Raw genomic sequence first — 22,812 nt, forward strand, 5'->3', positions numbered from 1 at the left:
AAAAATGAATAAACATTAAAAAAAAAAAATTAAAAAAAAAAAATAAAACCTAAAACTGTAACAACCTAAAACTATAAAACTCCTAGAAGAAAAAATAGGGGAAAACTTCATGGCATTAGACTTGGCAGTCAGTGTTCTTGGATAAGACACCAAAAGCATAAGCAACAAAAGCGAAAAACAGACAAAAGACAAAATCAACAGTGAAAAGACATGGGCAAAAGTGTTTGCAAATCATCTATCTGATAAAGGATCAATATTCACAATATACAAACAACGACAGCTCAACAACAACAAAAAATCATGTTAACTGATTTAAAACATGAGCAAAGGACTTGGATAGACATTTCTGCAAAGATGATATACAAATGGCCAACAAGCATATGAAAAGGTGTTCAATTAACATCATTAATCAGAGAAATGCAAATCAAAACCACAATGAAATAATGTATATAAATGTCCAATCACCATATTGTACATGGGAAACTAAAATAATATTGTACATCAACTTCAATTTAAAAAAAAAATCAGCTTACACTCCATTAGGATGGCTACTATTTATTTTTTAAAAAAAATTTTTTTTTCAACGTTTTTTATTTATTTTTGAGACAGAGAGAGACAGAGCATGAACGGGGGAGGGGCAGAGAGAGAGGGAGACACAGAATCGGAAACAGGCTCCAGGCTCCGAGCCATCAGCCCAGAGCCTGACGCGGGGCTCGAACTCACGGACCGTGAGATCGTGACCTGGCTGAAGTCGGACGCTTAACCGACTGCGCCACCCAGGCGCCCCAGGATGGCTACTATTTAAACACACACACAAACAACAACAAATGTTAGCAAGGATGTGGAGATACTAGAACGCTTGTGCACTGTTTGTAGGACTGTAAAATAGTACAATCACTATGGCAAACAGTATGGAAGTTCCTCAAAAAATTGAAAATAGAACCACAATATGATCCAGCAGTCCCAATTCTGGCTATTATCTTGGTAATTACAAGAATTTAAAGAAGGGTCTCAAAGAGATATGTGCACGCCCATGTTCATAGCAACACTAGTTACAATGGCCAAAAGGTGGGAAACTCATGTCCATCAACAGATGAATAAACAAAATGGGGTATATACATAAAACAGAGTATTAAGCAGCCTTTTTTTCAAAGTAATCTCTATACTCAATATGGGGCTCAAACCCATGGCCAAGATCAAGAGTCACATGTTCCACCAAATGAGCCAGCCAGCCAGGTGCCCCAGTATTACTTAGCATTTAAAAGGAAGGAAATCCTGTCACATGCTACAACATGGATGAACCTTAAAGATATTATGGTAAGTGCAATAAGCCAGTCACTTCACTTATATGAGGTATCCAAAAGCAGAAAATACACTTCACTTATATGACGTATCCAAAAGCAGAAAATAGATTGGTGGTTACCAGAGGCTGAGGGGAGGAAGAAAAGGAGAGTTGATTTTAATGGGTATAAAGTTTCAGATATCCAAGATGAAAAAGTTCTGGAGATATATTTCCCATCAATGGGAATGCACTTCATGCCACAGAACTACACATTCAAATATAGTTAAAATAGTAAATTTTGTGTGGGTTTTTTTTTTAACATTAAAAAAATGCTAATACGTTAAAATGGCAAATTTTTGTTATATTTATCTTACCACAATTTTTAAAAATAACGTAATAGACCGAAACCACTGAATTGTATGGTATGTGAATTGTATCTCAATAAAGCTGTTTAAAAAGAAAAAGCTGACGGGGTGCCTGGGTGGCTCAGTCAGTTGAGCGTCCGACTTCGGCTCAGGTCATGATCTTGCAGTTCGTGAGTTCAAGCCCCACATTGGGCTCTGTGCTGACAGCTCAGAGCCTGGAGCCTGTTTCAGATTCTGTGTCTCCCCACCCCCCTCTCTCTCTCTGACCCTTCCCGCTCATGCTGTCTCTCAAAAATGAATAAACGTTAAAAAAAAAAATTAAGAAAAAAAAAAAAAGAAGAAAAAGCTTAGGAAATAGCTCACTCAAATCGTATCATTCCATGGTTTAAAAACAGCAATTTGTTGGAAGTACCCTGAGCCTTCAGCAGAGAGGAGACTACGCTCTGACTTCCTCCAACTCGTTCAATGGGGCCTCCAAGTGACAGGTCTTCTCTCCCTTTACAAGGCACACACCACCATCACCTTCTAACCTCCCCCATCTTCCTTATTAGCTCCAGCCTCACAGGAAAATTAAGTTAAAGAAGTTGCAGTGATAGTCACACAAAGGAGGACAGAATTCAGGATTCGCCTTGACATTTAGCAGCAGAGAACAAATCTTTATTAAAAAAAAAAAAAAATTGGGGAGCACCTGGATAGCTCAGTCAGTTAAATGTCCAACTCCAGCTCAGGCCATGATCTCATGGTTTGTGGGTTCAAGCTCCGTGCAGGCCTTTGCACTGACAGTGCTGACGGAACGTGCTTGGGATTCTCTCTCTGCCCTTGTCTCACTCTCTCTCAAAACAAGTAAGTAAATAAACTTTAAAAAAAATAAATGGGGGTGGGTGCCTGGGTGGCTCAGTTTGGTTAAACATCCAACTTGATTTCAGCTCAGATCATGATCTCACGATTGGTGAGACAGAGGTGGAGCCCTGTGTTGGGGCTCAGCACTGACAGCACAGAGCCTGCTTAAGATTCTCTCTCTCTCTCTCTCTCTCTCTCTCTCTCTCTCTCTGCTCCTCCCCAGCTCATGCATGCACACCTCTCTCTCAAAATAAATAAACTTAAAAAAAAAACAAAAAACTATCTATTTTACACAGTAGCCATACAATAGATGTTAGGTCTCTGCGCTTCCTTTTCTTCTCTTCTTCCAGCCCAGCACATGTTTAAAAAAGCAACTCTTCTGTGCCTGTGCTGGGTATCCACTGGCCTCACATGTGCTGGAGCTATTAAATTCACAGCACCATTTAAAAGGTGTTTATTAACCGTAACTATCATATATTATTAAATCTTAAAAACACATCACAAAACTGTGAGCAGGATAAACTTATTCTGGTAAAATAATAAACAGTTCTGTAGTACATAAAAAAGATAAGATAAAGACCAAGGACTAACAATCACCTCTGAGTGAAGGGACTAAGGGTGAGTTTCTTCATTTCTTGCTTTTCTGTATTTTTTATAATGAATCTGTAGCTTCTGTAATAAAAAAATTAAGTGGAAATCTTTAGAAAAATAAACATTCTAGCTCAAAATCTCACCGTCTCTTACACCACAGGCGCTTTCACACGTTACTGCACTGAAGCTGAGTTAGCACCCTAGGAGACAGACACGATTTTCTCCCTTTTGCAGATGAGAATAAACTGAGGCTCAGGACAGTTAAGGGACTTGTTAAAGATTGTACAAGCTAGCAACTAACAAAAGTAAGGTTTCCCAGGCCTTTTAACTTCCAGCTCAGGGGCCTTCCCATTCTGGCACATCTTAAAGGGCAATGTGCATTATTGCTCATGATATTGTTGTTGTTGCTTTTAACCTATGTTCAGACTATTTTAAGAATACTCACTATGTAACTTTGGCCAAGTCACTTAACCTTTGGTGGCCTCAGTCTCCTCATCTGAAAAGCCAAAGAGTTGGAAAAGACATTTTATCTCTAACAACCCCACATGCTAATAGATTTTAAGTCAAGATACCATCTTTGAACCAGAAAACCCCATGGACAAGAATGAATGATTGGAGACAAGTTGAGACCTATGCTCTGGGCCAGGAGCCATTCTTCATGGAAACAGGTGGTGGACAGTCAAGAGGAAATAAGCCACTGGGGGAACCACAAACTTCCTGGTTAAAGCAACAGCTGAAAGCTCCAGCTTTGCTTTACTAACAGCAATGCTTCAATCTTGGCTATTTCACGACCAGACACCACATACTGGAAGTAAAGCTAGGAGAATATAAAAACTGCAATGGGGAGTGGGGGGCTCTGGCAATACTTTATGCATGCTATGGTAACTGCATGATTTTCCGAGGAGACTCATTAATATTAAAGGAGAAAGAACCCTGGGTGCTTCCAAGTGGAGACTCCTTCTTCCTCACCAAGCACGTTAAGGAGAAACTGAACTTGCAGGGCACTCTCAGAGACACCACACTTGAGGAAAAGAGCCGACCCAACACTTGTGGAAAAGGTGAAAGAATGCATTTAAAGTCTCTCCAATCTACAGAGACTCAAAGACAGCTCAAAGACCTTTAAAAGATGAAGTTCCTGTAAAGGATTCGCTGAGCATGTAACCTCTTACACTGCAGACATTATAAAACACTGCCGCTATTTAGAATTGTTACACAGCCCTTTTACTCGAGAGTAATAAAAGTACAGCATTAAAACTCTGCTGGAGAGAAAAAGATTCCATTTTGCTGAAACAGGCTCCAACCAAAATCTCACCACCTTCCCCTCACCTAGAAGGATGAACCTGAACCAACAAGAAGCTCCTTAGAGCCTGTGCTATATAGTCTTAAAAATTAAAACAACATCCTGCCCCGAAGATCGCGACCAAGATACCACCACCGGCTCTAAATCCAAAGCCAGCTCCCCGGGGAAAAAAGCTCTTCAATGTGCTCTCCGCGCTCCCGGGTGCGAGATTCCAGCCCAGCTACTAGGCCACGACTGGGTGAGCACCTGATGTGGGGGGAGGGCGAGCCAAGGCCCTAGCGGATCTGGGGCGGGGAACGGGGGGCTCTCGAAGCTCTTAAGGAGAACAGGCTGCCTCCCCAAAGGCAGGGGTCCTGGCCCTCTCCAGGGGTGGGCACCAAAAACACGTGGGGCGACAGGAGCAGGGAAGGGGTGTCCCGGGCAGACAGCCTGGCTCTGGCTCGGCGGCCGGAAAAAAGAGGACGGAGCTATCCCTGGGCGGGGGACGAAGCCCTCGGGGCCCGAAGGGTGAAGGCAAAGGGCGCGGGGGAGAGGAGACAAGGCCACGAGGAGGGCGGGTCTCCCTGGGCGCGGGGGCACGCGCCGGACAAGCGCGGCCGGACCCGGGGAGCGGAGGACCCCGACACGCGGGAAGAAATCGCCGACCTGCCCTGAGGCGCGGGGAACCAGAGCGGCCGCGCCCGAAGGGCCCTGTGACCCGCGGCCGCCAGGACCGGACCCGCCCCGCGGCGCCTCCCTCCTGCCTCTTTTCCCTCCCTCCCTCCCACTCGCGGCCCGTTAACCCGCGGCGGCCGCACTCACCAGCGGCTGCACCTGAGCCCGCCGCTGCCTCAGCTGCTGCCTGCGCCTCCGCAGCCGCCGCCGCCGCCGCCTCGCTGCTGAGGCCGAGTCCCAGGGGAGCCTCCGCGTCCCGCCGCCGCTGCCGCTGCCGCCAGAGCAGAACACCCCAAAATGGCGGCACTTCCGGCACCTACCACCGGCGGGGAGGGCAGAGGAGGAGGGGGAGGGCAGTGAGAGGGAACGTACCACCGCGGTGCCGCCCGCAGAGCAGATCCGAGCGGAGCGCGGCGCAAGGGCTGGCAGAGCTAGTGGCGCTGCAGCGCCCCCTCGGGCTGGGGAGTGGAGAAGCAGGCGCGCCGAAGCCCCCCGGGCTGCGGGCGGAACCCTCAGCCCGGCGATCTGCCGGGACGCTTCTCTTTGTCTCAGAGCCCTACCGAAGGGAAGGGTGGGAAGACCTGGCCTGAGAATCTGAAGTTCTCGGCTCTGCGCACCATGCCCACCGGAGTTCTGGATGACCCGGTGGGCGAGGACCTCAGCTTGGCACTGAATATGCGCATAATAAAATAGGTGATGAATGAATGAGTGAATGGAATGGTGTTTGGCCAGCGTCGGACACATAACACACCCTCCTTCTGCTCCAGCAGACAAGCAACAGGATCCAGGCCTCCTTCCTTCTTTGCTGAGGTGTGGAATGTAAGTGTGTTGCGAGCTTTCAGAGTTCGAGGAGTGCTTTCTAGCAGGATGAACCGCGGTGTGACCGCACGACTTTGCAAAAACCCCTGCAGTGTCAGGAAGCTCATAAGGGTCCTTATTAAGAGACTGATTGCCCATGGGGCACCTGGGTGGCTAGGTCAGTTAAGCGTCCCCTGGTTGATTTCGGCTCAGGTCATGATCTCACAGTCATGAGATGGAGCCAGGTAGTGCTGAGCCTGAAGCCTGCTGAAGATTCTCTCCTCTCTGTCCCTCCTCTGCTCATGGGCGCTCGCTCTCTCTCTCTCTCGCTCTCTCTCTCTCCCTCTCTCTCCCAAAATAAATAAATAAACTTTAAAAATTAAATTGTTTAAAAATTACACACATACAGGGGCACCTGGGTGGCTCAGTCCGTTAAGCATTCAACTCCTGATCTCAGCTTTTTTTTTTAAGTTTTTTAATTTTACTTATTTTGAGAGAGAAAGCAGGCGTCAGGGAGGGCAGAGAGAGGGAGAGAAAGAGACTCCCAAGCAGGCTCTGCACTGTCAGTTGGAACCCACAAAACTGTGAGATCATGATCTGAGCCAAAGCTGGTCGCTAAACTGTCAGCTCAGGTCTTGATTTCAGGGTTGTGAGTTCAAGCCCAGTGTTGGGCTCCACACTAGGCGTGAGGCCCACTTAAAAAAAAAAAAAAATTACACACACACACACACACACACACACACTGAAGACAGTAAAAATAAAATACACCCACATACACCCATCCTTCCAATCCCCCTTTTCTGCTTTGTCTTTATCCAAAGCACTAATCACTATCTAACATAGTATATTTTATACTTCATATTTTACTTATTTTATTTGTAGTCTTCCCCAACCAGAAGGTGAATTCTACAGAGATGGGGATTCTGTCTGTTTTATATCCTCAGGGCCTAGAATAATGGTGCTTAATAAATATTGATTTTCTTAATTTGACTTACATAGATGTTGAAATTATTACCATAATAAGTTTAGTTAATACCCATCATCTCCTATAGATTTAAAAAAAAAGTTTTCTTCCTTGTGATGAGAATTCTTACAATCTACTCTTTTAACAACTTTCCCATATACCATACCACAGTGTTAACTATGGTCATCCTGTTGTACATTACATCAGTAGTACTTATCTTCTAAAAAAGTTTGTACCTTTTGACCATCTACACCCAAATTCCCCTCCCCCATCAATAAATACTGCTTAATTCATGAATAAGCATATCTAGGTGCTGGATATGAAAAAAGAGAATGAATTGTTTAAGCTTCAGAAGCTACCTGGAACCTGCCCATGAGTTAAATCAAAGTAGGGATCACACCCATTTTCTTATTCTTACCTCTCTAGGATCTTGTTTGGTTTTGTTTTTCAATAGGTATTTTGTGAAGGGCAACCAGAAACTTTTCCCTATTTTATCTTGACTTACTCCCATTGACAGAGAGGAAGTACTACTCATTGCAGGGTACTGGTGTAAACTTTGCATCTAGTTACCAAGGAAGGCCACATCCTATCAGCCCAAGGTGGTAGGTGGGTGGGGAGGGCATGACAGTTACATGAAAAACACAAATAGGGGGTGCCTGGATGGCTCAGTTGGAAAAGCATGAGACTCCTGATCTCAGGGTTGTGAGTTAAAGTCCAACACTGGGGGTAGAGATTACTTAAATGAATAAACTTAAAAACAACCATACATAGGCTCTTATCACTTAAAAGGGCTTCACAGCACAGACAAAATATAGGACAGTCCAAACACAAAAAGCTTGAGATGCAAACATGTATGAAAACCTTCCTATTTTATTTAAAGATTTTATTTTTTTAAAGATCTAATTAGTTTTATTAAATGATTCACAAATCCAGCATCATTCCATCTAGCAAATAGAGGGGTGCTCCTTATGCCACATCCTTATCCATTCATCTATTGATGGGCACTTAACTTGTTTCCATATCTTGGCTAGTGTGAATAATGCTGCAATAAACACAAAAGTGCATATCTGTCCCATATGCTCTTTTCTTGATTTTTTTAATTTAAATTCCAGTTAGTTACCATACAGTGTAGTATTGGTTGCAGGAGTAGAACCCAGTGATTCATTGCTTCCATATAACACCCAGTGCTCATCCCAACAAACACTCTCCTTAATGCCCATCACCCATTGACTCATCCCCTCACCCAACACCCCTCCAGCAACTCTCAGTCTGTTCTCTGTATTTCAGAGTCTCTTATAGTTTGCCTCCCTCTCTGTTTTTTCTCTTATTTTTTCTTCGCTTCCCCTATGTTCATCTCTTGTGTTTCTTAAATTCCACATGTGAGTGAAATCATAAATTTGTCTATGACTGACTTGTTTCGCTTAGCATAATACCCTCTAGTTCAATCCATGTTGTTGCAAATGGCGAGGCTTCATTCTTTTTGATCATCGAGTAATACTCCATTGTATACGTAGACCACCGTCTTCTTTATCCATTCATCTGTCGATGGACATTTGGGCTCTTTCCATAATTTGACTACTGTTGATAGCACTGCTATAGATATTGGGGTGCGTGTGCCCCTTTGCGTCAGCATTTTTGTATCCTTTGAATAAATACCTAGTAGTGCAACTGCTGGGTTGTAGGATACTTCTATTTTAAAGATTTTATTTTTAAGCAATCTCTATATCCATTAAGGGGCCCAAACTCACAACCCTGAGTTCAAGACTCGCAGGCTCCACTGACTGAGTCAATCAGGAGCCCCTATTTCATGTTTTGACTTCCAAATTGATTAACATTTGTTTAAAAATGAATGAATGAATGAATGAAACATACAGGCATCTGGGTGGCTCAATTGGTGGAGCATCTGACTCAATTTCAATTCAGGTCACAATCTCATGGTCATGAGAGCAAGCCCCAGGGACTCCAAGATGGGTTCAGAACCTGCTTAAGATTCTGTTTCTCCTACACACTCTGGGTTGACAGAGGGAGGTGGGGGGGGGAAGATGGGCTAAATGGGCAATGGGTACTAAGGAGGGCACTTGTGATGAGCACTGGGTGTTGTATGTAAATGATGAATCACTGAATTCTACTCCTGAAACCAATACTGCACTGTATGTTAACAAAATTTTAAAAAGAAAGAAAGAAAGAAAGAAAGAAAGAAAGAAAGAAAATTAAGTAAAATACAGTGGACAGCAAAAAAAAAAGAAAAAATATTCTCTCTCTCTCCCTCTCTCTTTGCTCCTCCCCTGCACTCACACGCACACACTGTCATAAAGGAAGGAAGGAAGGAAGGAAGGCAGGAAGGAAGGAAGGAAGGAAGGAAGGGAAGGAGAAAGGCACCTGGGTGGCTCAGTTGGTTCAGCTGCTGACTCTGAATTTCAGCTCTGGTATAATCTCACGGTTTGTGATTTCTAGCCAGGTATTGGGCTCTGTGCTAACAGCATGCTTGGGATCCTCTCTCTCTCTCTTTCTCTCTGCCCCTCCCCTGCTTGAGCTCTCTCTCTCAAAATAAATAAATAAACTTTAAAAAATTGGGGCGCCTGGGTGGCTCAGTCTGTTAAGCGTCCGATTTGGGCTCAGGTCATAATATCGCCCGGTTTGTTAGTTCAAGCCCCGCATCAGGCTCCCTAGTGTCAGCACAGAGCCGGCTTGGGATCCTCTGCCCCCTTCTCTCTTTGCCCCTCCCCACTGTATCTCAAAAATTAAAAAAAAAAATTAATGATTATTTATTTTGGGGGCACCTGGATGGCTTAATCGGTCAAGCGTCTGACTCTTGATTTTGGCTCAGGTCATGATCTTATGGTTATGAGATAGAGTCGTGCATTGGGCTCCACTCTCTCTCTAAATATTAATTAATTAATTAATAATTAATTAATTAAAACAATATGGGTTTTTTTCCTCTCAGAATGGGAAATAAATTAAATAATTAAATTTAAAAGATTGATGGAGGTTGCCTAGGTGTAGCTCAGTCAGTTAAGCATCCAACTCTTGGTTTCAGCTCAGGTCTTGATCTCACGGGTTTGTGAGTTCAAGCCCCAAGTCGGGCTCTGCGCTGGCAGCCTGCTTGGGATTCTGTCTCTCCGTTTTTCCCCCAGTTCCTCCCCTGCTCATGTGCGCATGCTCTCTCTCTCTCTCAAAATAAATTTTAAATAAATCAATCAATAAATAGAAATAAAGGATTGATGCAGTTGTGAGAAATAGGCAGTCTTGGTGTATACACACACACAGCCGTATCGGAGGATAATTTAATGATAATCATTAAAATGAAAAACATTCACATCTATATAAAATTCTTTTGTTTAATGTTTATTTATTTATTTTGAGAGAGGCAAAGACTGCGATTGGGAGGGGGCAGAGAGGAAGAGAGAGAATCCCAAGCAGCCTCTCCTCTGTCAGCGCAGAGTCCCATGGGGTGGGGGGCTCTATCTTACAAACTGTGAGAACATGACCTGAGCCAAAACCAAGAGCCTACCTCCTAACTGACTGAGCCACCCAGGCACCCCATTTCTATAAAATTCTTGAAAATGATAATTAATCTATAGCAGATCGGTGGTTGCCAAGGAACAGGGTGAGGGAGTTAAGAGGTGTGGGGAGAAGGGGTTACAAAGGGGCATGAGAACACTTTGGGGGGGGGCATGGATACGTTCTATTATCTTCACTGTGGGAATGGTTTCACAAGTACATATATATATCAAAATGTATTAAAGTGTATACTTCATTAAAAAAAAAAAAAGATTTGGGGGCGCCTGGGTGGCTCAGTCAGTTAGGCGGCCGACTTCGGCTCAGGTCATGATCTTGCGGTCCCTGAGTTCTAGCCCCACGTCAGGCTCTGTGCTGACAGCTCAGAGCCTGGAGCCTGCTTCATATTCTGTGTCTCCCTCTCTCTGACCCTCCCCTGTTCATGCTCTGTCTCTTCCTGTCTCAAAAATAAATAAACATTTAAAAAAAATTTTTTTTGATTTTTTAAGTAATGTCTATACCCAGCATGGCGCTCAAACTCACAACACCAAGATCAAGAGTCACGTGCTCCACCAACTGAACCAGCCAGTCACCCCTCAAGTGTATACTTTAAGTATGTGTAGTGTAGCATATGTCAGTTATACTCAACAAAACTAGAAAACATATCCTATGACCCTCTTAAAAAGATGCACACATCAGGGCACCTGGGTGGTTCAGTCAGTTAAGTGGTCAACTCCATTTCAGCTCAGGTCATGATCTCATGGTTCCTGAGTTTGAGCCCCACACGAGGCTCTGGACCAACAGTGCGGAGCCTGCCTGGGATTCTCTCTCTCCCTCTCTTTGTGCCCTCCCCTCCTCTCTCACTCTTTCTCTCTCAAAATAAATAAACTTAAAAATTCTTTTTGAAAATCTGAAAAAAAAAAAGATGTACATGTCCTTTATTTTTTTTTTAAATATTTTTTAACGTTTATTTATTTTTTTTTTTAATTTTTTTTTCAACGTTTTTTTATTTATTTTTGGGACAGAGAGAGACAGAGCATGAACCGGGGAGGGGCAGAGAGAGAGGGAGACACAGAATTGGAAACAGGCTCCAGGCTCCGAGCCATCAGCCCAGAGCCTGACACGGGGCTCGAACTCACGGACCGCGAGATCGTGACCTGGCTGAAGTCGGACGCTTAACCGACTGCGCCACCCAGGCGCCCCAACGTTTATTTATTTTTGAATCAGAGAGAGACAGAGCATGAATGGGGAAGGGTCACAGAGAGAGGGAGACACAGAATCTGAAACAGGCTCCAGGCTCTGAGCTGTCAGCACAGAGCCCGAAGTGGAGCTCGAACTCATGGACAGAGAGATCATGACCTGAGTCGAAGTCAGATGCTTAACCAACTGAGCCACCCAGGGGCCCCGCACATATCCTGTAATATAGAAATACAATAGGGGCCCCTGGGTGACTCAGTTGGTTAAGTGTCCAACTTCGGCTCAGGTCATGATCTCATGGTTCATGAGTTCAAGCCCCGTGTCAGGCTCTGTGCTGACAGCTCACAGCCTGGAGCCTGTTTCGGATTCTGTGTCTCAGGTGGAAGCTGCAGACACCGCCGTCAGAAGGAACATCCAAAAGAGCTACCAACCATTGAGTAAGCGGAATGAGAGGATAAGATCGAGGTCTCGCAGCGCCTGGGTGGCTCAGTCGGTTAAGCATCCGACTTTGCCTGGGGTCATGATCTCGCGGTTCATGAGTTCCAGTCCCACATCGGGCTCTCTGCTGTCAGTACAGAACCCACTTCGGATCCTCTGTCTCCCTCTCTCTCTGCCCCTCCCCTGCTCTCTCTCTCAAAAATAAATAAATAAACATTAAAATGTTAAACAAAATATATATTGAAAAGAAGAACAAAAACCAGCTCTTAGGGGCCATCAACAAGCACTCGCACTGGAAGTCCACTGAAACTCAGAAAGAACTGAAGGGCCTGACCCAATAGTGGAGCCACTGGAGATGTTTCAGGGCAACAGTTGGGCAAGGGCCTCAACCCGGTTTTAGGCAGTGAGACCCCGGCATCACAGGGATCACACGGGCTCCATGTTGCTGGTAGACACTTCGCAAGATGAGCTGAAGCTTTGTAAGGAAACAGCCAAAAAACAGACGGGGGAGTTCCAGGCCTTAAAAATAGAGTTGAAGGTGAAAGAATGAGAGAGGGCCTGGTTCCTAGACGAGTGGGCTTTCTGTAACAGTCAAGTAGATGATTTTACAACAGCCCTTGAGGAGATGGAGCAGCTATTAGAAAGGTGAGAAAAAGCAAGTGACCAGATGGCTCCCTCTTAGGGATAAAGTCTCAGAGGAAGCCACTTAGAACATCTGCTTGTTGGCCATGATCTAGGATTCACCATCCCCAGAAAGAAAACAGTTTCTGCAGTAGGATTCAGGACAGCTTATGCTGGAATGAAGCTTCCTCTTTTTTTTTTTTTTTTTTAATGTTTATTTGCTTTTGAGAGAGAGAGAGAGAGAGAGAGAGACAAACCATGCATGGGCAAGGGGCAGAGAGAGGGGGAGACACAGACTCTGAAGCGGGCTCTAGGCTCTGAACTGTCAGCACGGAGCCTGACATGGGGCTCGAACCCACGAACTGTGAGATCATGACCTGAGTTGAAGTTGGATGCTTAACCAATTGAGCCACCCAGGTGCCCCTGAAGGTTCTTCCTTTAAGCAAGTATCCCGAATTCTGATTGGTCAGCTATCCTGAATCTCACATGCATGGCCTACAGGAGAGGGGCCAAGAAGCTTGGGTCAACATCCTAGACAACAAAATGGCAACAAAGTCAGCAACAGCCAGGGGATCCAGAAGGTCACATTCAAGTATTGGGAAGAAAACCTTAATTGTACAGTGGAGCACTGGTGCTCTACAGGAAGACATCACTGGGGAGCCTGAGTGGCTCTGTTGGTTGACTGGCCCCCTCTTGGTTTTGACTCAGGTCATGATCCCAGGGTCATGGGATCAAGCTTCTTGTCAAGCTCCATGCTAAGCATGGAGCCTGCTTGAGTAAGATTCTCTCTCTGTCCCTCTACCCTTCTTCCCCCCTTGAGCTTGCTCTCTCTCTCTCTCTCTCTCTCAAATTAAAAAAAAATAAAAGAAAAGAATAAAAGTTACGGGAGACATCACTGAGGAGCCATACAGTCCTCTTCTAACTTGGGACACGTTCTGTCTCATCCTGGGTGGGCTCTATACCTCATTGTAAATTGATGAACTCGAAGTTACTTGAAATGACTAAATAAATGGAATGAAGATATAGATAGCAGTAACATCTACCTGAAACAATGCGTGTTGGAGCTTTTAATTTAAATCATTTCTATCTATCAATATATCTTATATTTATATGTATATAATATATATAATGCTAGTTTTTAAAAGGTTTTTTTTTTAGTTTTTATTTATTCATTTAAGGAATCTCTACACCCAACATGAGGCTCAAACACACATGCTCTTCCAACTGAGCCAGCCAGGCACCCATAAAATGCTAATTTATTTATTTACTTATTTGATTTTTTTAATGTTTGTTTATTTTTGAGAAAGAGAGATAGAGTCTGAGCGGGGAAGGGGCAGAGAGCGTGGGAGACATAGAATCTAGAGCAGGCTCCAGCCTGTCAGCGCAGAGCCCAATGTGGGGCTCTAACTCACAAGATGAGAGATCATGACCTGAGCCGAAGTCAGACACTCAACTGACTGTGCCACCCAGGCACCACTAAAATGCTGTTTTTAAATATTCTGGGGGTGCCTGGGTGGCTCAGTCAGTTGAGCATCTGACTTTGGCTCAGGTCATGATCTCGTAGTTTGCGGGTTCGAGCCCCACATCGGGCTCTGTGCTGACAGCTCAGAGTGTGGAGGCTGCTTTGGATTCTGTGTCTCCCCTCTCTATGCCCCTCCCCTGCTGTCTCTCTCGCTCTCTCTATCAAAAATAAAATAAAAACATAAATTAAAAAAAATTAAAGTAAATATTCTGTAACTATTCAGATTATAACAGTGAGAAATGAAAAAAGAAATGATGGTTCAATTAAATATTGGTATATCAAAAGCTATCAGAAAAAAAAATATATAGGGGCACCTCGCTGGCTCAGTCCAGTGGAGCATGTGACTCTAGAGATCTCTGGGTTGTGAATTTGAGCCCTAGGTTGGGTGTAGGGATTACTTAAAAATAAAATCTTAGGGGCGCCTGGGTGGCTCAGTCGGTTGAGCACCGACTTCGGCTCAGGTCACGATCTCACGGTTCGTGAGTTCGAGCCCCGTGTCGGGCTCTGGGCTGATGGCTCGGAGCCTGGAGCCTGCTTCCAATTCTGTGTCTCCCTCTCTCTCTGCCCCTCCCCCGTTCATGCTATGTCTCTCTCTGTCCCAAAAATAAATAAACGTTAAAATAAATAAATAAATAAATAAATACATGCTGAGATTTCTTTAAAAAAAAAATCTTAAAAAATATATACATATACCTATACCTATACCTATACATATATAAATGTATAGAGAAAGAGAGAGAGAGGGAGAGGGAGAGAGAGGGAGAGACTGACATGGAAAGATGTTAAAAATACACAATTAAGGGGTGCCTGGGTGGCTCAATCAGTTGAGCGTCTGACTTCGGCTCAGGTCATGATCTCACAGCTCGTGAGTTCGAGCCCCACGTTGGGCTCTGTGCTAACAGCTCAGAGCCTGTGGCCTGCTCCGGATTCTGTGTCTCCCTCTCTCTCTGCCCCTAACCCACTTGCATTCTGTTTCTGTCTCTCTCAAAAATAAATAAACATTAAAAAAATTTTTTTTAAAACACACAATTAAGGGACACCTGGGTGGCTCAGGCCATTAAGCATCTGACTCTTGATCTCCACTCAGGTCATGGCCTTGAGGTTCATGAGTTTGAGCCCTGCATCAGGGGCTCTTTCTTTCTCTCTCTCTCAAAAATAAATAAATCTTTAAAAAAAAAAAAAGACACAATTAAGTGCTAAGAAGCAAGTTACAAAATTCCCGTTTATCTTGTTTTTTTTTTTATGTTTATTTATTTTTGATGGGGGGAAGGGGCAGAAGGAGGAGGCAACAGAGGATCTGAAGCAGAGAGCCCGATTCTGGGCTAGAACTTAGGAACTGTGAGAGCCAAAGTCAGATGCTTAACCAACTGAGCTACCCAGGTGCCCCCGAATTTTGTTTTAAAGAAATATACATGTATATTCAATTATTCCATGTTGTTAACAACTAAGGGAAGGGAGGTTTCCAGTAGGAGATAAATATGGGGAGATGTGGGCCTGGGAAGAAGTAGTGAGAGACAGAAACTCCTGATGGCATTTGAATCCCCTGGTGTCTGTTGCTATGTGCTCACTTGCCCTTTCTGAGGTTTGTTATATGACTCAGTAGATCATCTGTGTTCCCAAATTAGGTAAGAGTTGGGCATCAAGGGGTGTCTGGCTGGCTCAGTCAGAGGAACACGCAACTCTTCATTTCAGAGTTATGAGTTCGAGCCCCAAATGGGGTATAGAGATTACTTAAAAATAAATCTTGGGTGCCTGGGTAGCTCATTCAGTTAAGCATCCGACTTCAGCTCGGGTTGTGAGCTCCCATTCTGCGAGTTCAAGCGCCATGTTGGGCTCTGTGCTGACAGCTCAGAGCCTGTGGCCTGCTCCCGATTCTGTGTCTCCCTCTCTCTCTGCCCCTCCCTGGCTTGTGCTCAGTCTCTCTCTCAAAAATAAACATAAAAAAAAATCTTTAAAAAAATTATTTTTATGTTTATTTATTTCAGAGAGAGAGAGAGAGAGAGAGAGAGAGAGAGAGCATGGCCAGAGGTGGGGCAGAAAGGGAGGGAGATACAGAATCCAAAGCAGGCTCCGGGCTCTGAACGGTCAACACAGACCTCACCCAGGGCTCGAACCCACAAACCTAAAGATCATGACCTGAGCCAAAGTCAAGGGCCCAACCGACTGAGCCACCCAGGAGCCCCACCCCACCAAAAAGTTAAACCTTAACAAAAAATAGTACTACTTACGACCAGCACTGAGTATTGCATTGTATAGAATTGTTTAATCATTATATTGTACACTTGAAACCAATAGAACACTCTATGTTGATCTCTGCCCACCCCCCCTTGCTCCTGCTTTCTCCTATGAGCATGCACACTCTCTCGCTCTCTCAAAATAAATAAATAAACTTGAAAAAAGATAGAGAGGAGGAAAAAAAAGTAGAATGGTGGTTGCCAGAGGCTGGAGGGAGGGTGGTATGAGGAGTTCTTTATTTTTTTAATTAATTAAATTACTTTTTAAGTAATCTCTGTGTCCAATGTGGGTCTTGAACTCAAGACCCCAAGATCAAGAGTCAGATGCTCTAAGGACTGAGCCAGCTAGGCGCCCCATGGGGAGTTGCTTTATAGGTACAGAGTTTCAGTCTGGGAAGATGAAAAAAGTTTTGGAGATGGACTTCAGTGATGGTTGCACAACAATGTCAATGTACTTGAGGCCAATGAACGGCCTAGTTAAAAATGGTTTTGGGGCGCCGGGGTGGCTCAGTTGGTTAGGTATCCAACTTTAGCTCACGGTTCATGGGTTCAGGCCCCCTGTCGGGCTCTGTGCTGACAGCTCAGAGCCTGGAGCCTGCTTCGGAGTCTGTGTCTCCCTCTCTCTCTGCCCCTCCCCGGCTCATGCTCTGTCTCTCTCAAAAATGAATAAACATTAAAACAATTTTTTAAATGGTTAGAATTGCATATTTTACAGCACGTATATTTTGATATAATTTTTAAAAAGATTTGAAGGGAGCCTGGGTGGCTCAGTCGGTTGAGCATCCAACTCTCAGTTTCGGCTCAGGTCATGATCCCAGGGTTGTGGAATCAAGCCCCTCATGGGGCTCTGTGCTGAGCATGGAGTCTGCTTAAGATTCTCTCTATCTCTCCACTCTGCCCCCTCCCCTGCTCACACTTGCACTCTTTCTCTCTCTCTCTCAAATAAGAGATTTGGTCTTCACATTACAACTGACTAATGCACGCATATTAGCTAGGATAAGTCGAACTGCTGTAACAATTAGACCTCAAGTAAATAGCCGAAACAAAATAGAAGCTTATTTCTCTCTCCCTCAACAGATTAGAGAAGATGTTCGCAGTGGGAGGATGGAGAGAAGTAGCTTCTTCTCGAAGTATTTAGGGACCCAGATTAATGGAGACTCTGCTATGTATAACTCGTTCCTGCTGAGATGATTCCAGTCTTCCTCATTACTACTCCAGCCCAGAAGAGGAGAAAAAGAGTGTGGAGGAGACTCGTGGAGGAGTTATGGACCAGGCCCTGTTGGTCCTGAAGCTGGCACACATCACTTCCTCTCACACTCCATTGGAGGTCACTGAGTCCTGTATTACTTTTTACCTCAAGGCACACTGAGCACATGACAGCTCAGATATTCCGAGAGTTGGATATAAAGAATTTTGCTGGACGGTTAGCCTCTAAAAAGGAAAACAAGAATCACGAGGGGAATATGCATCTAACTGAAATAGTAATTATCTCCAGAGGTAAGATTACAGGAAACTCTCACTTTTCATATATAATTTTGAAGTGCTTGCATTTTTTATAACGAACATATGTTACTATTATGATCAGAAACTATAAAGCAAAACCAGGGTAGAGGGAATGACAATAAAATGTTTGCATAAAAGCTGAAACCCAAAAACAAAAAACATACAAAAAACACACTAAACTCCTTGTTTATTTAACAAAAATTTTCTTTAATGTTTTATTTATTTTTGAGAAAGAGACAGAGGGTGAGCGGGGGAGGGGCAGAGAGAGAGGAAGACACAGAATCCAAAGCGGGCTCCAGGTTCCGAGCTGTCAGCACAGAGCTGGACACAGGGCTTAAACTCACACACCGAGAAATCATGACCCGAGCCAAAGTTGGATGCTTAACCAACTGAGCCCCCTAGGTGCCCCTCGTGTGATTGAACCTTTAATGAAAAAGTCATAAAAGACTAGTTGCTATATTACCAATTTTATTAAGCATACATTTCCATGTAACAATATATGTATTGTTTTTACATACATACATCTTCAGTTTTTATTATGAAATATTTTTAAAAAGTAAGCAGAAGGGCATAATGAGTCCCCATAGAACATCACTTGGATTAAACAATGATTTATATTTTGCCATATTTGTCTAATCTGCTTTTCTTCTTGGCACAGTACTTTGATGCAAATCCCACGTATGTCATGTATGTCTACATACCTTACTAAGCATGTAATAAATAAATTTATAGGTATTTTCTTACACAGCAACAATGCCATGACCACATTAATAAAATTAGCAATAATTCTTTGGTATTATCTCCATCCATAATCAAAGGTCTCCAATTATTTCAAAAACAAGACTTTTTTTTTAAGTTTTATTTTTATTTAAGTAATCTCTACACCTGGGGCTCCTGGGTTCAGTGGGTTGAGCGTCCAACTTTGGCTCAGGTTATGATCTCGTGGTCTGTGAGTTCGAGCCCCACATTGGTGGGGGATGCAGAGCGTGCTTTGGATCCTCTGTTCTCTCTCTGCCCCTCCCCTGCTTGCTCTCTTTCTCTCAAAAATAAACAAAACATTTTTTTGTAAAAAGAAAAAAAAGAAAAAGATTTAAAAAAATTAAGTAATCTGTACACCCAATGTGGGGCTCAAACTCACCAGCAAGAGTCACATGCTGTTCTGAGCCAGCTAGGAGCCCCCCAAAACATGTCTTTTAATAGCTGATTCATTTCAGTTAGGATCCAGACTGTCCATACTTACTTTTGGTTAACACGTCTCTAGGATTCCTGATCTGAGGCAGTGGACCTCCCATTCTCCCCCCCCCCCCCCAACCCCATGCTTTTGCCTTGCAGAAACAGAATCGACTGTCCCTGTAGAATATCTATACTCTGGATTTGTCTGTTGTTCCGTGTGATGACATTAACTCATCCTTCTATCACTTACCTTTGCTGTAAATGAAAGTTAGCTCCTTATAACACTATATGTTAACTAAACTGGAATTAAAATTTTTTTTTAGGGGCGGCTGGGTGGCGCAGTCGGTTAAGCGTCCGACTTCAGCCAGGTCACGATCTCACGGTCCGTGAGTTCGAGCCCCGCGTCAGGCTCTGGGCTGATGGCTCAGAGCCTGGAGCCTGTTTCCGATTCTGTGTCTCCCTCTCTCTCTGTCCCTCCCCCGTTCATGCTCTGTCTCTCTCTGTCCCAAAAATCAATAAACGTTGAAAAAAAAATTTAAAAAAAAAAATTTTTTTTAAAAAGATTTTGGTTTCACTGCACGAACAATATAAGACCAAAGTGTGTGTACGTATGATTAAACTACAAAATATAAAATAGTATGTAAATGTACACAAAAAATGAATCAGTTAGAAAAACTTCTTACATAGACTTGTGTATAAAAATAAAAGATATTCAATCTCTTAAGTAGTTAGTGAAATTAAAATAAAAATAAAGAGCTGTCATTAAAAAAAAAGAGGGGTGCCTGGGTGACTTAGTGAGCTAAAGCATCTGATTCTTGATTTCAGTTGGAGCCCCACATGGGGCTCTGTGCTGACAGCACGGAGCCTGCTTGGGATTTTCTCTCTCTCCCTCTCTGTCTGTTCCTCCCACGCACATGCTCACTCTCTCTCTCTCAAAATAAATGAATAAACTTTTAAAATATATTAGAAAAAGAAAAAGAAAGTTAGCTCTTCAGGCCTGCTTAAATTCAGGTTCGAATGAGTTGAGGTTGAGGCTGTGGACTTCTGGAGGCATCTGATGTCAGGTTGCCCTGCTTTCAGCAATGCAGGGATCAATCAGTGATCGGTTCCCGTGGCAAGAGCCTGATCCCTCCAGGTAAAGTTTCCGATCAGCATTTCATCTAATGCTTTTTGTCCACTGACGACCATTGACTGGATCAATGATCTGACGAGGGATTTCAAAATGCTGAGTTTCTATCATTCCTTCCACATTTATTTATTTAAGTTTATTTATTTTGAGAGAGAGAGAGCGCGCGTGTGAGAGAGTGCGTGCAAATGCAGGAGGGGCAGAGAGAGAGGGAGAGAGAATCCTGAGCAGGCTGGCACTGCTCTGGGCTGCTGGCTAGGGGCTTGCTTGGGATCCTCTCTCTCTCTCTCTCTCTCTGTCTGTCACTCTCTCTCAAAATAAATAAAAACTTAAAAAAACAATTTAAAATCTTAAAAAAAATAGAACAGATTGTTGGGTGATAATGTGATAAAACAAAGTGTTAATTGTTGAATTTAGATGGTGGTTATATGGGTTTTTCCTGCTCAATTTATTCCTTTTTCAGTTTTTAATTTATCATGAGACGGTTCATCACAAAATGTTGGAAAATATATGTATCTAAGAATCTATATTTCTGAAGAGTGAGCTTGGGGGTAAGGATGGAGCTTTTTAGGCTATGTACTTCATATAAAGCAAAAATTGTAAATGATCCTTTGAAATAGTAATTCCACTTTAGGAGCCTATCCTAATAATTTTTTTAAGTTAATTTGAGAGAGAGAGAGCGAGAGCAAGAGAGCAAGCAGGGGAGGGGGAGAGAGATAGGGAGACAATCTCAAGCAGGCTCCACACTGTGTGCAGAACCTGATGCGGGGCTCAAACCCATGAAATGCAAGATTACAATCTAAGCTGAAATCAAGAGTCAGACACTAAACCAGTGTTGAGTGGCCACCCAGGCACCCTGCTAATATAGCAATTCTAAATATGGAAAATATAGAAATATAGAAAAAAATTTCATGCTGGAATTATAAAAAACATTTGGAAATATCCTGAATGTCCAGTAATAGAATGATCACATGGTATAGTAATTAGTTTCATTTTAAATGGTAAAGACAGTGTAATAACACAGCAAACGCTTATGGCACATTTCATGAAAAAAACTGTGATACAAAATTTTATCAACATGATTACAATGATTTTTTTTAAAGGTGTTCCTAATTATTTTTAAGGTTTATTCATTTTTTTGAGAGAGAGACAGAGTGCGAATGGGGAAGGGGCAGAGAGAGAAGGAGACAGAATCTGAAGCAGGCTCCAGGCTCAGAGCTGTCAGCACAGAGCCCGACACGGGACTGGAATCCACAACCATGAGATCATGACCTGAGGAGAAGTTGGACTCTTAACCAACTGAGCTATTCAGGAGCCCAATGATTTTTTTTTTTTTTTAATGGTATACACACACCCCATAGTGTTATCATATGACCAACAATTCCACTCTTAGGTAGATATCCAAGAGAAATGAAAATGTCTTTTTATGTCCACACAAAAACTTGTATATGAAAGTTCACAGCAGCGTTATTCAAAATGGCCAAAAAGTGGAAACAGTCAAATATCTTTCAACTGATAAATGAAGAAACAAAATGTGGTATATCCATACAATGGAGTATTACCCAGCAATAAATACAGCACTGAACCTGCTACAGCATGGATGAATCGTGAAAACAGTATGCTGAGAGAAGCCAGACACAAAGGACACATATTGTAGGAGTCCATTTATTTGAGATGTCCAGAACAGGCAAATCTATAAGAGTAAATTAGTAGTTACCTAGGGCTGGGGGGAGGGGAATATGGGATTTTTTGGGTATTAAGGAATATGTTCTAAAATTGATTGTGGTGACGATTGCACAACTCTCTGAATATATTAAAAACCAGGGAACTCTACACTTTAAATGGGTGAATTGTATATGAATTATATCTCAGTAAAGTTGTTACAAAAAAGGTTTTTCTAGTGGTACCCATAGGAAATTGGAAGAAAACATGTATTTGAGGTGGTGGAATTATAGGTAATTAGAATAAATTCGACTTCTTTGTATTTTCCAGTTGTTACGAGTATGTATTATTTTTTATTTCTTAAGTAAACTCTATCCCTAAGGTGGAGCTCCAATTCAGACTCCGAGATCAAGAGTCTCACGCTCCACCGGCTGAGCCAGCCAGGCATCCTGAATATGTATGGATTACTTTTACAAGTTGAAAAGAAACGTTTTTAAAAAGCACCAGATGCACATTCCATTTAAATGTAAATAGCCAGCATTAGACCCATTCCTCTTACCTCTCTGTAGGTTGCAGTTTTTACATACAAGCTTATCACAGTATTTTCTTAATATATCTTCATAATTTGTTGCAGACATTATATTTATATATTTTTTCTTTATATACATAAACGCATACACACTGCGGTTTGGGCAGGAGGGAGCAACGAGTTGTGGCCGATCGGGAGGGTGGGGAATGGGGGGAGGGCCATATCAACCCAGGTGCCCTGCCAGCCCTCTCCTCCAAAGTAGCTCCCCTGCCTAACAGCCCAAAGCCCCTTTTTCCACTCTCCCCTTCCACCATACCCACAGGCCCCCACCACAGGGTCTCTTCCGGGTCTGGTCTCACCCTTACCTGGGGTCGCAGCCCCTTCCCTCTGGCCCGGGATTCGGAAAAGTGGCCAGGACCCGCCCTTCCTCCTCCCGGGGCGGTCGCACACGCAGGGGGGCAGAGCTCCCCTCGCCTAGGGTCGCAACTCCCTCCCTCGCGAAGGCGGCGGGGGGC

At 43.5% G+C, this 22,812-nt stretch overlaps 1 protein-coding gene across 14 annotated transcripts in view; it reads right to left on the minus strand.

Annotated features, from left to right (window-relative positions):
* Nucleotides 1-5,320, minus strand: part of CELF1 (CUGBP Elav-like family member 1) — a 73,503-nt gene extending 68,183 nt beyond the window's left edge. For 10 of the 14 annotated variants that reach the window (XM_042959411.1, XM_042959401.1, XM_042959412.1 and 7 more), the window contains exon 1: nucleotides 3,085-3,159. The gene's annotated coding sequence lies outside the window, so the exon portion shown is untranslated. Of the gene's footprint in view, nucleotides 1-3,084; nucleotides 3,160-5,179 lie in introns of those variants that run through there. The other 4 variants (XM_042959410.1, XM_042959414.1, XM_042959405.1 and 1 more) reach the window with 1 other exon arrangement.
* Between the last annotated feature and the right edge of the window lie 17,492 nt (nucleotides 5,321-22,812).

Source organism: Panthera tigris, chromosome D1 (genome assembly GCF_018350195.1).
Source record: "Panthera tigris isolate Pti1 chromosome D1, P.tigris_Pti1_mat1.1, whole genome shotgun sequence".
NCBI classification, from domain to species: Eukaryota; Metazoa; Chordata; class Mammalia; order Carnivora; family Felidae; genus Panthera; species Panthera tigris.